This window comes from Galeopterus variegatus, unplaced genomic scaffold (assembly GCF_000696425.1).
Source record: "Galeopterus variegatus unplaced genomic scaffold, G_variegatus-3.0.2 Scaffold3506, whole genome shotgun sequence".
Classification (NCBI taxonomy): Eukaryota; Metazoa; Chordata; class Mammalia; order Dermoptera; family Cynocephalidae; genus Galeopterus; species Galeopterus variegatus.
Window position 1 is genome coordinate 215,865 of NW_007729617.1, and position 508 is coordinate 216,372.

Sequence of the window (508 nt, forward strand, 5' to 3'; positions counted from 1 at the left end):
AAAAACAAGTGAAATACCATGAATATTGTGACTTAAAGTGACTTTAGATTTGTTTCAGAGGTTAGAACACGTAGTCAGGAAGAAAATCAAAGGACAGTATACCTGCATAGTTTACTGAGTGATTCCGTTTTCAGGTGAATGGCTTAGGAAGCACTGAAATACCCTAAAGTTTTAACAACCAAGTACAGAATTTGCTTTAAGACCATTAAACAAATGAATTTTAGTGACAGTGAGGTAGCTACAGGTCACCTGCATACATTTTTCTAAAACATTCTTTCTAATAAAACTGGCTTGCATAACACTTAAATGTAGTTTTGAAAAATACATTCCTAGATTTATCTGAAGTCTGGGTTTTTTATGGCTGCACTTTTACATAAATCAACAGGCTTCCCAGTGATGTTTGTGAAAGCTGGTGGCTGTTACCATACATCACTAGAAAGAAAATAAAAGAATACTAACCCTTCATTCTAACAAAACCTCAATTTTACAGTCAGTAATAATTTAATGG